The sequence below is a fragment of the Pogona vitticeps genome, chromosome 2, assembly GCF_051106095.1.
Source record: "Pogona vitticeps strain Pit_001003342236 chromosome 2, PviZW2.1, whole genome shotgun sequence".
Lineage (NCBI taxonomy): Eukaryota > Metazoa > Chordata > Lepidosauria > Squamata > Agamidae > Pogona > Pogona vitticeps.
The window spans coordinates 174,992,839-175,009,427 of NC_135784.1; the positions used below are offsets into that span (position 1 = coordinate 174,992,839).

Here is a 16,589-nt window from a genome sequence, read left to right on the forward strand (position 1 = left end):
CTTTTTATAGCTCCTACAAAGTTAGTTAATATTCTTTTTCTCACACAAACCTATATGGTTGCTCTGGGTTTATTTTCTTCTCACTGTCTGCCAAGAAAAGCTTTTGTTCAACGTCCTTGAGCCTTCCTGGAGTTGTGCATCTCGACAGGTTTATACTCTGGTTCTCTGAAAATAAGACAGGGTCTTATATTAATTTTTGCTCCAAAAAACACATTAGGGCTTATTTTCAGGAGATGTTTTATTTTACAGTCATGTCTTCTTCTGGTTCCTGCACAATGGTGGACGGTAGGGTTTCACTTAACTGGGGCTTATTTTGGGGGTAGGGCTTATCTTACAAGCATCCTGAAAAATCATACTAGGGCTTATTTTCAGGTTAGGTCTTCTTTTCAGGGAAACAGGGTAGCAGTTTTATTATCCTGATTTGGGGGGGGGCAGAGGAAGGGAGGGAGAAACTCAGTCTGAAAGAGCAGATGTGACTCACACTCATGCAGGCATTCTTGCACACACACTGGCTGGCTGCTCTACAAGCAGCCAGTGGTCATGTTGGCAGAGCACTCTCAGACACCCAGCTTGCAACTCTATCTTGCGTCCCCCCCCCCAATATACACGCTGCTCTTTAAACACAGACTAAAACATAAAAGACTCCCCTACTTCCCAGCACAATCATCTACTCCTGTTCCTTCTGCTGTTCTCTGAGCCATGGCTGGAACCCAGGAGTCCTGGCTCCTAGCCTCCTTTGCCTTTCATCTGTGCTCTACAGCCTCTCTGGGAATAGCAGTTCCTAAATCAGGCACAGCTGTTCCCATTCAGCAAACGGCACTAATTTCCATTCACAGCCAAGGCAGAGCCAGGATCACGTCTTGCAAGCGTGCTGGAGCATTTTCTAGATGGCTGTGTTCCTGTTAATCTCATCCCAGAGGTGGCTGCAATCCTTTCCCACGTGTGGCCGACAGGCAGACCGAGCCAAATCCCGCAAGGTAGGCAGGATGGGGGAGATGAAGGGGAAGAGGATGCGGTCGGGGCAGGGTTGCCATCGGAGTTTTTGCATTCCCTGTTGCTAATTGCATGGTGGCCACTCTCAGTAGGGTCCACAGAGGAGATTAGGAAGCTTTAAGCTGTTGTTGGTGAACTAAAGCCAAGCAAGAAGCTGGCTTGAGAGGAGGGGCAGAGGAGAGCTCAAATCCCCTTAGGAGCTAAACATATATTAATATTTTGAAGAAAACCTGATTGCCTTCCAGTTTTGCTGAAGTGGTTGGTAACTAAAAAAAAAAAATGTGTGCATGGTCTGCTGTTATGATTACCCCCCCACTCCTCCCATTCCTCAAGAAGCTTACAGAGTCCAATGACCACCATCCATGGTTTCACAAGAACTGACTTATGAGGTAGAGAAGAGAAGAGCGTGACTGGCCCAGAATCACTCTGTGAGCCTCATAACTGAGTGAGGATTTAAACCTGAGGTTCCCGGATCTTAGTCTGACACTCGGCACAAGTTGGGATGACGGCTCAAGCTTGATTGGTTTATAGTATTTATACTTAGGCTGGGCAACTGTGGGTGTGAACACATGGAGAAATAGATGACAATTTGGATTGGTTGTGAAGCGGTCTGATGTGGTCATTTCCCAGGGATCACATGGCAATCACATAAATGGGCACCAGCCTGATCCTGATCTGTGGCCAAGCTAGACTCTTTTGGTCTAGCGGTAGGGCTTCTACTTTTAGAGGCTGGGCTGAAGTGATTCCCCAGCGGGTGCAAGGATCATTTTAAGGGAGATCACTCCCATTGAAGCAACAATTTCTGGTCCGATCAGTCACATGCCTGTAGGCTAAAAACATACGGTGCTGCAGATGTTTTTGGCCTACAGTTCCCATCTGTTTTAAATTAGCATCACCAGCGGTAGGGAATATGGGAGCTAGAGTCCAAAAACATCTGCCACTTTATTCCTAATTCATACTTTTACAGCTGAGAGGACTGAGTGGATTATAAGAATAATAATCTTAGAGCTGTAGAGCTGGAAAGGACCGTATGGATCATTGAGCCCGGCATCAATTAAAGAGAATGATCTGCCCTACAGCAGCCTCTGGCTGGAATATTAGGGATTCGGAATAGCAGGGAGCCATTCGGCAGAGGTGGGATGTCTATAATTTGCAGAGAACAAGTGGGAGGGTTGGAGGTAAACCAACCATAAAAGAGCATCAGTGTGTGCCTCATTCCCATATTTATTTTCATGCCACTATTTCTGTAGTGGCATGAAAATAAATATGAGGTCTAATGGCTATAGTATTAGACTAGACCAGAAGAGCACAAGGTTGTTCTTCACTCAGCCATGAAACTCACTGGGCAGCCTTGTGTTCATTATTGCAGTTGGTCTGACCCACCTTACAGTCTGATGAGGATGATATGAGGGACAGTGAACCACATGCATTAACTTTTTGGAGAGAGGAATGGTGTCATTAAAAAAATTAATAAATATATATTTAAAACAAAGGATCTTGTACTACTGAAGACCAGTTTTATTGGTGTGCTTATCTAATACTGCTGAAGTATTGTAATTACATTTTTAGTTGAGCTTGCTTTTAAATATTATGTTGTAAGCTGTCTTGGGTCCCACTGAGGAGGAAAGTAGGACATAAGTGAAATAAATAAACTTCTCTGGGCTACAACCCATTTCATTAGAAGACTGATGCTGAACAAAGCTTGTTACTCTTCAAGGTATTACCAGAGTCGTATTGTTTTTGCTGTAACAGACTGACCCAGAGATAAATAAATCATTTTGAGTATTGATGTTTTTGGGTTTTTTTGGTCTTGCCTCCAGATATTGCCAGTTGGCTGTTAAAAAAAAGTTTAACTTGTTCTTTTGCCTTTATTTTTATTTAATTTATACCCCGCCTATCTGCTCAGAACGAGCACTCTAGGCAGCACTCTAGGTACCTTCCCTATTTGATGGGAAGGTACCAGCAAGTGAAATTTTTCAGATTGTGGAAATAAACCTTGCTCCATTTGTATTGTTTGGAAGCATGAAGTGCAGTTACAGCAGCTGGCTGAAATCATGGGCTCCCTGGCTCTTTTCTGTAACTTATTTTTCTCCCCGTCTGATGAGTATACTACTAATAATTATTATGTGCTGTCAAGTCATCTCTAACTTCTGTCAACCTTTCCAGATACAGAATATTCAGAACTCTTTTACCATTCCCTTCTTCTGGGGGCATCCGGGGTCTGTGCAGCTTGCCTGAGGCCACCCAGGCTGGCTGTACTCACAATGGGGAATTGAACTTCCAACCTCTGGCTCTGCAGTCCAATACCCAAGTCAATGAGCTATCCTGTGGAGTTTGGTGGTGATTAGAAGACTCCTTGGTGGCAAAAGTTTTGTTAGAAGTATGCTGTACCATTTCAGACTGTTTGCCAAGCCCTGGAGGAAGAGCTCACACCTTTGAATCTTCCCTGCATAAAGAGGAGGAGCAGCTAGCCCTCTGTATGAAGTTGTAAACTGCAGTGGGCATGTTTGTGCACACGTGACTACTCCCTCCTTCCTGCCTAGAGTGGTAAAGTCCAGGAAAAGCTTCCTTATATGATATGGTTGAATGTACACATTGGCCCCGTCAGTACTGCCAACTTATCAGGCATAGTTTTTCCTCCCTTTTTAAATCTGGTCTCTCTTCTGACTCTAACAATAGCTTCAGAAAGCAGTTGCTGATGCTTTTCATGCCATGGAGATCAACGTCAATCACCCTCTACTGGCTGCAGAGCTGTCACAGAAGCAAGAGCTGCTAAAATAAAACAAATTGTCAAGCTTGCTCCCAAGTAAGGTACTTCAGGGACGGGGCCCTGCCGATGTTCTTGGGTTGCAGATCCATCAGTCCTAGCCTGTATAAACTGGAACGAGGAGAGCTATGTTCAATAATTATAGGAGGGCATTTGATACTCCACCATGGCAGAGTTGAGGATATAGCACCTTTCCTCCCATTCCATAATAAATAAGAACAAGATGTAAAATACAGTGGACCCTCTACTTACGGAATTAATCCGTATTGGAACGGTGGCTGCAAGTCGAAAAGTCTGTAGGTCGAATCTCCATTGACCTACAATGCACTGAAAACCGATTAATCTCATAACCGGCAGTTTTTATTCTATTTTTGTTCCATTTTGGTTTTTTTCTGGTCTGTAACTCGATTCTCCGGCTGCAAGTCGAATCTAAATTTTGCAGCCAGAGAAGTCTGTAACTCGAAAAGTCTGTAAGTCGAGCCGTCTGTAAGTCGAGGGTCCACTGTACACTGTGATTTGACTTACGAAACGAAAACACTCTATCCCTCTCTTGACCTGCCGCAGCTGGGATAGCATTCCCTCTTTCCAAAATACTGTACATCTCCAGTTCTTGCTATTCCAGATCTTGTTTCTGTGATCATTTCCTCTCATGCCCTCATCTCTCTTTCTCCACAGTTTTCACCCCATTCCTCTGTCTTCCTGGAATTGGTATCCTCAGAAATGTCTCGTCGTTGACCCATGGCCCAAACATTCTGCCCTTTTCTTTATTCCCTTATTCTCTGTTTATAAGAAGGAAGAGTTTTATCTCACATCCATTGCGACTGCTGTACAAATAGATTTATGGATGACATAATTCACTCAGATATTACCCTGAGACACTCGGAGTAGAGTGATACATTGGGGAGGGGGCAGCACAAAGGTCTGCACATCCCTTAGGCAACACACCAGACACTTTTTCTCTTTTCTGAAAGGAACATGGCAGATACGCACAAGCACACTGAGATGCACTCAGCTTGACTGGATTATAAATACAGGCTGAGACACATGAGAGCCCTTATACAACTGCAGTAACACCACAGAGTGCAAACAAGTAATTGTAGATGCATATGCATGCACCCCCCGCTGGAGATTTATTTGGCCTTGCGCATACTCCCAGGGAAAAAAAATTGCCAGATACATAAAACACAGTTGTTATGGAAAGAAAGACAGGCTAGAAAAGGTGCACAAACACGCACACGCACAGATGCACACCCATTGTTATGAATATGTAACTGCCTGTGAACAGTAACAAAACAAAGTCCAATGAAAAGAAGAATTATGACGGGCTTTTTATCCCTATATCCTCCCGGCTTCTGCCAGTTCTGTTGATTCGTGCATCTTGACATCTGCCCCAACATCTGGTCCAGCAATTCCTGCATCTTGCCCACCAGGTGCAGTCCTTGAGCTTCCCATTTCTAAATCTCAGCTTGCCTTCATATCCCCAGCTTTAACCTACTCTCCATACCTGCTTTCACATACATGGAGTTGGGGGGGCCAATGGTTTTCTGCTACTTTCCAGCATTATTGTAAGAGAGAATCACAGAAGTGTCATCCCCACACCTGTGCACCCCGTAACATGTTGAGATGCATAATCAAGAAGACAATAGTCCACAAGAAGACCATAAAGTGAGCAAAAGATGTTCCTATCAAGGAACCTGTTGCAGAAATGTGTGTGTGTTTGTGTGTGGTATAGGAGAATCACTTTTCTGATCTGAAGACAGCTATTTTATATTCCCAAACAGAAGTCTCAGAGGTTGCTGAGAACACAATGCCTCGACGTGTTTTTTAAAAAATTTATTGCTCAGAGGCAAAGATCTATGTGGCGAAAAACTCACTGTAATTTTGATAGTCTCTGGTGCTCCCAAGGAAGACAAGACACCTTCCAAATCTTAGAATGAAGATTAGTAGGACTATCACCTCCCCGGGGGGGGGGGAGACACATTCTTTTCCTCTCCCTTGTTTTCCCCCCACACGCACAAAGGTACCTGTCCAAAAAAACAAGGTTGCTCCCAAATCCGCCGATTGACTCACACTTGGGACCATCAGTCCTTTTCTTCCAGCTCAAGTATGGGAAGCGCAAAGAGAATCTTTCCTGCAAACCCCCCCCCCACCCCACCTGGGCGGGGGAGCAGCTCTATCCATACTTACCAACACCCTACAAAACTCCATTCCCAACAACCTGTGGTGCAAACGCCAAAAAAGAACATACTGTATTAAACAAAACGAAGAGCCAGAAGCAAAAGGCAACAAAATCGTCGTCCCCCGCCACACAGCATTTCCACCCATCGATAGAAGCATGCACAGGCACTTTAAAACGCCATCCTCACAAGTGCTGATCCGTGTGCACGTATGCAGACACACACACACACGGGTGATGGAAAAGAGAGCCTGCTTGTGAAAGAGGCACGCAACTCTCCTTTTTTCCTCTCTCTCTCTCTTTCCCCCCTCTTTCCTCTCTCTCTCTCTCTCACGCACACACGTCCCTAGCTTTGGGCGCTCCATGTGTTTCTGGGTCTCTCCTCCCCCAGCGCTCCCCCCCCCCACAACAACAACAAGGCAGCGAGGCAGCCGCCGCTGCTCCTCCCGCCCCTGTCTTCCGCTCCTTGGGCTCTCTGCCAGGCAGCGCAGGCAGCGCTTAGACTCTCTGCCAGGGAGCGCAGAGGAAAGCAGGCTGTTTCGTGCCATGGCCGAGCCATCCCAGGCTACCGCCTCCCTTGCGCCTTGTGGCAAGCTGTAAACTCCGGCACTCCATCCCAGCCAGCCCCAGGTGGGGGAGGGACATCCAGCTCCCCCCCAGGTAGGATATGAGCCGGGTGGGTTGTCAGAGAGGGTCGGGGAGGGGAAGTCGGAGAGATGGAGGAGCTCCTGTGTGGGCTGGGGAGTGAGATGCAGGAATGGATGGACCAAGGGTGGGACCAAGGATGCGCTGGATTGTGACTGGAGAACGGGTTTGCTGGAGTGGATGTATCTGGACTTGGGGACAGAGGGAAGAAGAGGAGTGGGCCAGGAAGCTCATCTCCAACTGGGAGGATGTCTCCCTAGACAGGTTATAGCTAACCTGTTTCTATTCTTGAAGCTAGATGCCCAGAAAGTTTGAGTATCTTTGGGATGGTGGGGTGGGGTGTGATGTAAAAGTGTGACCATATGTGGTAAGGTGCTGTTCCCTCTCAGTTCTTGTGGTGGTGGGGAGACACAGTGAGTAAGGCAAAATACATACATTTCAGGGGATGTAGTTGAGAGCAATACAGAAGAGGCATCAGCAGGAGAGTGGAATGGAATAGAAATACACTTTCAATCAAGGCAAAGATTTCTAATGCTATATTCAGTGTGTTTGATGCACTTAGATCCCAGGGAGCTTCAGGCAACTCGTCTCCTCTATTTGTGGGTCTATCTGCTTCTGCCTCTTTCTCATGTGCACATGCAACCGCATACACACAGAATAATCAATCAGCTACAATGGGTTTGTGTGTATTGTCCATGACAGTACATGGGGGAGATGTGCTCCCAAAAGGGATGTGTGTGATATGCACCCATAACTATGTGATAACGGAACCATTTTTGTATGTATAAGGTATGCATCATGTTTGCCAGTGCATTCATGTGTGCTAATTCATACATACTGCCTGTGTGCCTTGTTATTGATAGGTAGGCATACATTCACTTCGGTATCTTTGGGCTGGTACATACAAACAGGAAAGCAAATACAGGGGTGTTAAGTTATTTCTGCTGTACATCCTGTGTACCCCACGTATGTATGAACAAATGTGACACCAAATGTTTGGGAGCTGTTGTATGACATGTTCATACATGCAAACAGTCTGCAGAGTCCTTATTCGTGCCTTTGCTCAAACTTTCCTTGTGCACCATTGTGTATCCATAAGCTTATGTGCCTGTGTTTGCACCTGACCTTTATATACATGTGAATAACTTTTCTAGGCTTTGTTTTGTATGGAAAACCACATGTCCTTTTACTGAAAATTAGGGAAAAGCTGTATGTAAAGTAACTATCAATCACGGACCACAGTCCACTGCAGAACTACAATCATAAATACTGTATTGAATTGTAGAGCTAGAAGGGTATCCAGGAAATCTGTTCAAAGAATCTGAGATTTGCATGTCTTTATGTTTGTGAAAAAAATCTTTTGGAAGACCCTTGATGTCTTTTGGAAGACCCTGAAGCTAAAGGAGAGCCTTCCTTGTCTGAGTCCCATTGCTTTCCTCTACCAACTATCTACAGCTCTTCTATAAGTGTCATGACTTCCTTACCTTGAGTCATGCTATTTTGCAAATAGGAGGACAGAATGCCTAATTGACCTTGTTTCTTAGGAAGGTGTTGCTGCTTTCTGCTTATATCCCCTAACATCTGTGCTGAATAAATAACATCTAACAAATAAGTTAGATCCAATAATTTTTGCTTGTGTGTATGACACAAACAGCAGTGCATATTTTGGGCTTTTTTTGTTGGCAGACCACGAGGCACTTGAATGCGGGTCTGAAGCTATGATCCCTTAATTCTTCCACACCCCTGCCTTCTCAAGATTCCCCTTAGACATTTGGATCTCTGCTTCAGAATGAAAACTGCACAGAAGAGGGAGAAATCTGCCTGAGCTGTTTTGACAAAGGTGTATGAAAGAGTGACTAAAGTCTCTACTGACAACATAACATTAAGACATCATTTACCATTCACAGGGCTGGCCTTAGCCATTTTGCTGCCCAAGGCAAAGGACAAAGTAGTGCACAGGAACATGTACATGCACGTGTGTGTGTTTGTGCATGCACACACGCGCGTGCGTGCGCGCACACACACACACACACACACACACACACACACACACACACACACACACACAGAGGAGCTGACTGTAGTGGTATCTGTTATTATGTTACATGTGGTCAAGTTGTCTCCACCTTATGGCAACCCTTGGAGTGAGTGATCTCCAAAATGTCCTCCACAGCCCTGCTCAGCTCTTGCAAACTCCAGTCTTGTCGTTCCTTTAGGGAGTCAATCCATCTTGTATTTGGTCTTCCTCTTTTCCTGCTGCCTTCAACTCTTCCCAACGTTATTGTCTTGGCCAGAGAATCCTGCCTTCTCATGATGTGCCCAAAGTAGGACAGCCTCAGCTTCAACATTTTTGCCTCCAGAAATATTTAAGGCTTGATTTTATCTAGAATTTATTTGTTTATTTATTGTATTAGATTTATACCCCTCCCATCTAGACAGGGTCTACTCTGGGTGGTAGAACTCATTTGTTCATCTTTCTGGCCATCCAGGATATCCGTAAAGCTCTCCTCCAGCACCACATTTCAAATGAATCATTTTTTCCCTGTCAACTTTCTTTACTGTTCAGCTCTCATACCCAGAAATGGTGATCGGAAATGTTCAAGCGTCTTTCAAGACTGGTGATGGGCCTGTCTCCTCCACCTTACCCAACAGCAGCCGAATAGCTTAGGGGATGCTGAACAGATTGACTTGAATACACTGCCCAATCCTTTAACTAGGAGGGAACAGCTAGGGAGCCACCAATAACCAGCATCCCCTCCACACTACTCAGCATCTGCTGTCTCAACTGACATGCTCGACTCTGTAGAGATAGCCCTGAATATATGCCCCAAATGATCGCTATCCAAGCTGTGTGTTACACGTGTGTGTCTTGCGCTGCATGAGTGCAGGTTGTAAGCTCATGGATTAAATTAACACAGCTTAGAAAGAGGATAAGATCACAGGGCGCTCCAAGGGAGGGAGGGAGGGAGGGAGGGAGGGGGAGAGAGAGAGAGATTTCGCTCTGCCATAATACTAGAATTGCAAACTGATTGGCAGTAATATTCTGAACAGATAAAAGAAAATACTCCATCACATTATTAATTTATGGAATCCATTGCCACAGGATAATGTGATGGTCATGACATAAGACTTGATGAAGAATGTGGATGGTAGACCTATAAAAGGCTATTGGCTGAGGCGAGAACTAAGCAGAACCTCCATATTCTGGAGTGGTATATCTCTGAACGCCAGCCCCCAGGGAAAGCTTATTTCATGGGCTTTGCTGAAACATCTGTCAGGGCATTGCAAGAAACAGGGATGCTAGACTGAACTGACCTTTGCTTTTATGCAGCTGGCCTCTTCCTACTCTCTTTATGAAGCATCTCCTACCTCACTCCTGTGCTCCAGGTCTAACAAAAGCCATTTAAGAAATAATAACCTTTGAACTGCAGAATAGGAAGGGACCCTATGGATCATCAAGGCTAACCCCTCTCAAGGAAGCACAGTGGGGAACTGAACTCCAAACCTCTGGCTCTGCAATCAGAGACCTAAGCCACTGAGCTATCCAACAGTTCATGCAAGAGTTTTGTCACCTAAGCTACTACACCCACCCACCCCACCTCATTCCCTATGGCCTAAGCTTTCTGGGGTTGTTTCCTTGGGGACCGTTGTTTCAAATAGTCTGTACTGTGGATGTAGCAAACAGAACAATTGCCTGCAGTTCACTTACCTGTCTGGAATCAATGCTGGTTAGATAATGATGGACTTCTCAGAAGGAACTGTTTCTCCAGGCTAGCCTCCAACTTCCTCAGTGATCTCAGGCGAGTCATGTTACCCCTTCTATAGAACGGGGAAAATGTTTGTTCTTTTTCTCTCTCTCTGATCCCTTCCCCCCCCCCACACACACACTTATCACCCACTTGAGAGTTGCAAGGAAGTTAGACTCATTGGTGTTTAGTAAGTAGGTTGCAAGCTCATTCACACACAGAAGCAGCTCAAGCTCTTTTTTGTCACTTTAGGTGAAAACTAATTTTGGTCTCCACACTTCCCCTCCCACCTTGTTCTTTCTTCCACAATAGGGAGGGTAGATTATATTTTAAGTGGGAAAGGAATTTCTTCCCTCCCCTTATGGGTGTTCTATAGAAGGGAACAAGCTGGCTGGATAGCTCTGTGGTTTAGGAGAGGTTGGGAGTTCAATCCCCCACTGTGCCTCCTATGAGTAGAGCCAGCCTGTGTGGCCTTGGGCAAGCTGCACAGTCCCAGGGCGCTCCCAGAAGAAGGGAATGGTAAAACCACTTCTAAGTATTCTCTACCTGGAAAACCCCGAGAAGGGTCACCTTAAGCCAGAATTGATATGACAACACTGTTATTATTATAGAAGGGAATGGCAGCTATTCATTCCAGAGAGGGATGGCTGACTGTGGTCCAGAAAAAGGGAATTAGGACTGAGATTCATTCAACATTGGAACGCCTCTTGTACCAAGTGTCTTAGGACAGATCACAAGCCTTTGTAACACACTTTGTAAAATTTACAACTCTGAGATGGACTATCAGGATCTCAACCTGGTACAAAAGCATGCACTAAGAATTAAGGAATTTGTTTTGAGTACAAGATATGATCACCACCTTTCCATACAACCAACCCCTCTCCGGATTAGCCCAAGCTTTTAAAATGTCAGCAATATTGCTATGTGCTGTATTATAGTTTTGGGAAGGGAGTTAAATTTGTAGCACTATAGTTTTGTGATTTATTGTAGATTGTACAGTATAGTTTGTTTAGGATTTTGGGGGCAAGTGTTGCATTTCCTGCTGGTAGTGTTAAATGATCAAAGATTTAAAATCCTTGCTGATTGACTGCCAGATGCCTAGACAACCTAGACAACTACTAGACTATCTCTCTCTATATATATCAGCTTATCTTGGTCTACAACAAGAGAGTTGCGCTGAGGAATTACCCAATTGCCCTGGAGACACAGGTATTCTCTTCCCCTAAACAGTGTGTCTGGTTTTTTTTTCTGTCTATTAGGACTGGTCTTGTTTCAGGACTGGCCCTGGACATTTTGCTGCCAGAGGCAAGGAACAAGGCAATGTCCCTCCTCATTCCCGGTGGAGAAGCTGGTTGGATTGATATCTCAACCTTGTTTCATTACTCTTGATAGGACAGGTTCTTCCAAAACACCTGAGGGCACATATAGCTCTGTCTTGCAAGAGAAGGTAAAGGTAGGGGGTTCACAAAGGACAGCTGGAGGACTTCTACTGCTTCCTCCCTGACCCACCAAATCTGCCACCTGAGGCACCCCTTTGTTCTGTCTGATGGAAGGACCTGCCCTTTCTTCATGCCGTGGTGATGTTCCCTGCTTGGATCTGCTCTTCTGACAAGCTTGTCCATACATAGAACAGCAAAAAGACTGACTGGCCATTGCCATGGTGCAGCTGTGTTTGCACTTCAGAAAGGAGTGAGCAGTGCAGCAGGGCCAGCCAAAAGGTCAAACACAAGGCCTTCTCTGTGCCTGGGAGTGCGCGTCACCCTGTATAGAATGTGAAGAAACCTCCCTAAGAGGCAAAGCTCAAAGACAGGAGGGCTTTTTCGGTTGGGGAGGCAAAGAGAACTAAGTGAGAAAGATGATAACAGTTTACAGAATTATCAGAAATGTGAAGCAAATACATGTTCTACCTCTCAGAACATGCAGGGCAGCTTCAGAGATGAATGTTTTGTCATGCCTGCGTTGTAAAATGTGATAGCTTATTTGTGTACAAAGCCAACCCTACCATTAGGCAATATGAAGCTATTACCCCAGGCGGCAGATGCTAGGAAATATGCAGTGATAGTTTCCTGGTTGTTCCTTCTGGACTTGACAGTTGTTGTAGGACTGAGCTGTCTAGACTAAAAGCAAAGCAAAAAGCAAAGCATGCTGCTTATACGTAGATTGCCTCATAGTGCTCAAAGCACTTTCTGGATGGTTTACAATTTAATTTTGCAGGCTACACATCGCCCCCTCCCTACACAGCTTAGGCCTTCTGAACTATATATATATATGTCATGAAACAATATATATATATATATCATGAAACAAGACCAGTCTAATATATATAGAATGAGGAAGAGGATGGGAAAGCCATTTTGTCCTTTGCCTCAGGCAGCAAAATGCCATGAGTCAGCCCTGCGTGTGTGACTCGACCCTCACAGTTCTAACACCCACAAGCAAGAAAATTTGTTATCACCTCCAAGGCAAGACTTATTTTCCTCTGTTCTCACATACATGATTGCCAAGTAGCAAGAAGAAAGAGATCATGTGTAGAGAAATCTGAATGCATGTGTGAATTATGGTCCTAGATCATGCACAATCATCATCTGAAACTTTAGTTAGCTCAGGACACACTTAGCATAGGCATCCTTCAGTCTCGAGAGACTATGGTAACATGCTCTGAATCGAGGAGTGTCCTCTCCAGAGCATGAAGCCCGGGTAAGATAATATGGAGGATAGGCTGTTACCCAAACAGCAGATCCCCCCTCTCCACATTGCTGAAATGGTCCAATGGAAAGGCAAGAGCCAATACAACTGGTTCCAGCAACGTCACAGGAGTTGGCAGAACGACACATGCTGCCTTTGGGACTCCAGCTCCGGATTTTTCCTCGAGGTTAACTCCTGAAGCCTTTTCCATGAGTGGATATAGCCACAAGGCAGTGGAGGTTTGAAATCGGAGTTTTCCTTCTCCTAGATGGGCTGCCTTCCATGGCTGACGAGCCCCACCTAGCCGGAGGATACACTGCATGCTGGGGCCATGTTTGAACACAACAGGAGATAATTATGCAGGACACACTGCATGCTGCATAATTATCTCCTGTTGTGTTCAAACATGGCCCCAGATTTATGTGGATCTTGAAATACTTTTTTTAAAAACCAACCCCACCAATCTGTACAGTTTTGGGCAGTGTTAGTGTCCGAAATAATACTTACTGTCATTTCACCATCTTGGAATGATGGCGGTGCTACAACCACAAGCCTCAGTTTTCCTCCCCCGCCCCCAAGAAAGACTGGGATTACTGGGCTGTGATGCTGTAAAGCTTTGGACAGCCAATCAGTCCTCCTACAGATCTGGGATTTCTCTCTGTGGACTAAGATGCTCCTATATCTGTGTTTGTTTTGCATAACTGCCAACCCTAGATGGGATGGAGAGGAGTTCAAGCTCGTATTTCTCAGTTCCTTTATAAAACATGAAGGTTAAGGCAGGAGTGGATATCTGAGAAAGAATATTGGAAGAGAAAGGGTTGTGGTGAGGGGCTGGTGGACTGGTTGTATATATTTCAGGCAAGACCTTTATGCAGTATTTTAGAATGTTAAAAGTGCTAATTAATAATTATATGCTGTTAAGCTGTTTTTAGTTTACGATAACGCTTTCCAGGGCTTTTTACAGAATACTCAGAAGTGGCTTTCCATTCCCTTCCTCTAGAGGATGCCTAAAGGCAACTGTGCAGCTTGCCCAAGGCTAACCAGACTGCTTCTTCTTCTGGGAGGCACAAGCCAGGAATCAAATTCCCAACCCACCCACCCCAGCTCTTTGAACCATCCTGCACATACATTATTTCAGTAATCCAGATTACTATCCTGTAAAATAGGTCATTAGTATTATCTCTATACTTGCATTAAAAGGAAGCTAAAGGCAGGTTATAGTCTTTTGATTCTTCTTTTGTTGTCCAGAAAACTTAGGGGGGGGGGGGGAAAGTATCACAGCTCACAGTGTGTATGTTTAACTTTGGTTCTGGTAAATAAGTATGGAAAGTTCTTGTATTGTTTGAAAAACCTGCAAAGCCTGTTGAATCTACAATAACTGTGAGAGGAAAGGAAACATGTGTATACTGTGAAAATCAAAACTTTTCTCATATCTGTTTTAAATTTTCTGCAAAACACTCTATTTCCCACCTAAAAGACTGGAGTATACTGAAAACCACCTTGTAAGTGGCCTCGCAAATTTAGGGCAAAGGCAAAGTTTGAAACTTAAGGTCAGCTACCTGCAAAATGCAATGAGGAGGTTAGAAAGGAAGCCACAATCATGCTTGGACCAAAGGATATAGCCATGAGAAAGATACTGCAGCACAAAGCAATTAATAAGGATAGAAGCAGAAAGTGCCAGGGTGGTTATACTCAGGTGCCCTCATGATGCAATTTTCATTATCCAATTATGGATTTTGGTTCCCTGCCTAAAGTTCAGCCTGATTTTAAATTTCCCTAAGGTGTTGTTACATGGCTCTGCTTGTCTGGCCCTTGGGCTTCCCAAGGGAAGGGAATTAGATTAGCCCAAGTGATTTTCATATATCATTGATCTGGTGCTTGGAAATGACTGCACCTTTCATGACGTGGTCTTCTAACAGTCTTTAGCCTTACATGGAAGTTGCCTGAAGCAAAATTTAGCCCAGGGAGGTCACATCAGGAAAGTTACATGCATCAAAAAACAAACATTTACTGTACAATGGTACCTAGGAAACATAAGAAGAATGTCCACCCAGTACTGTTGTATAGGGCCACACAGATACAGGATAGGGCTCAGTAAGGATTATTGTGCTGTCATCTCAGTTGGTTTTATTTGAGTGTAATGATTCCACGATCAAATTTGTTTTGTTTTATTATGCTTTGTGAGAGCCAGGGTGGTGTAGTAGATAGAGTGTTGAACAAAGACACAGAAGACCTGTGTTCAAATCCCCACTTGGCCATGGAAATTCACTGGGGGTAGCAATGGTAAAATCACTCCTTAAATATCTCACTTACCTGAGGAAACCTACTGAGATTGCCAGAAGTCAGAATTGACTTGACAGCACATAACAAATGATAAGCGTAAGTGGCCTTGAGCACTACTAAGTAATGGAACAATAGGAGAGTAATGTAATTAATAGTAGTAATAACGAAGTGCGGAGGGAAATTGGAAGGAGAAATAATTAAGTCCAGACCTGGGATACCAATTGAAATCCCCACCCCCCACCCCAACTTTTCTGACTCCATTACTATTTAGTTATGGGGTCCCTTATATTTGGACTAAATCCTTAGCACATCCAATCAGCTTTCTTGTTTTGGTGTGTTCCTTCTTCTTTTCTTAGAAAGAAGCATATTTGGAAAATTCTAATATTTGGCACTTAAGCATACGTGAATTTGTAGCACTCAAATGGAGCAAAATTTTTCAGTAGTAACTCAAGGGCTAAAAAGCCAACATGGCCCATAGTCATGGGTTCTAGAATCTGGAGTCCACTAGAACAAGAGAGGCCTAAGCAGTTCTTTCAGTCTTGCCCACTGTCTTGAAAATTATTGAGCAAGACATGCCAATCCAGAAATAACCAGTTTTGTCCTGTTTTTCCAACCCTGCTAGAGATAGCTATATCCCCCTTCCTTTTAATGCCAAATATGTGTATGTATGTTTGTCAGCAAATGCTGGCAGCTATGTGTAGTGTTGGAATCTCTCTATACTAGTGGTTCCCAACCTTGGATCTCCAGGTGTTCTTGCACTACAACTCCCAGAAATCCTGGCCCAGCACAGCTTGTGGTGAAGGCTTCTGGGAGTTTGAGTCGAAGAACATCTGGGGACCCAAGGTTGGTAAACACTGCACTAAACATACGTGTTTTAATATACACAAATGGGATAATGGCATGGAATCCTAGCTTTAGAAGGGATCCATTGTCTCATTGGTTTCTTTGACCATGTCTACTTTATTCACTCATATTTCTCATGCACTGGTAACATCTTGCATAGATTATTGCAATGCACTCTACGTGGGGCTGCCTTTGAAGATAGTCCGGCGACTGCAACTGGTTCAGAATCGAGGTGCGCGGGTGGTGAGTGGTGGGGCCGCTAAGGAACACCTCAAGCCAATTCTGATTAAATTACATTGGTTACCAGTTGCTGCCTGGGCCCAATTCAAAGTGCTTGTTTTGACATATAAAGCCCTAAACGGCTTGGGCCCTGGATACCTGAAGGACCGCCTCCTTCCATATGAGCCTACCCGGCAGTTAAAATCTAGCCAGGGGGCCCTTTTGAAAGAGC

At 44.5% G+C, this 16,589-nt stretch overlaps 1 protein-coding gene across 1 annotated transcript in view; it reads left to right on the forward strand.

Moving 5' to 3' along the window:
- Positions 1-6,343: 6,343 nt before the first annotated feature.
- The window catches only part of LOC110081189 (caM kinase-like vesicle-associated protein), a 46,806-nt gene continuing 36,560 nt past the window's right edge, over positions 6,344-16,589 (forward strand). The window contains exon 1 of the mRNA XM_020797709.3: positions 6,344-6,596. The gene's annotated coding sequence lies outside the window, so the exon portion shown is untranslated. The remainder of the gene's footprint in view (positions 6,597-16,589) is intronic.